We start from the raw sequence: 375 nt of genomic DNA, 5'->3' as shown, positions 1-375 counted from the left end.
ACACTAGTGCTCCCTGACAGGAGGAGGGCATCTGGAGAGGTAAGAAATATCACTTAATTTCAAGGTGGTTCTGGTAGGAATGCTTGTAATAGATGAGATGCAGATCCTCACGATTAAATGTGCCAAAAGTACTGAAACACACCACCTTTTCAGAATGATAGAAATGGACCACAGACATAACATTAATCCCTGGGGGAAATGAGGAGGTTTTGTGTTGTTGTGAGACTGCTGGTTTACAGATTTGCATGGTCGGGTTCTCATACAGCCTACATTAATTTGTAAATAACACATAGGACTGCAGTTATTATGATGTGTTGTCCCGGTGCCACAGCGAATGATACGACATTGTGAATTAGACATATTTTTTGTTGCCTA

The sequence above is a fragment of the Morone saxatilis genome, unplaced genomic scaffold (assembly GCF_004916995.1).
Source record: "Morone saxatilis isolate NCDOM2014 unplaced genomic scaffold, NCSU_SB_2.0 Contig22, whole genome shotgun sequence".
Taxonomy (NCBI): domain Eukaryota; kingdom Metazoa; phylum Chordata; class Actinopteri; family Moronidae; genus Morone; species Morone saxatilis.
This window is presented reverse-complemented; position numbering follows the sequence as displayed.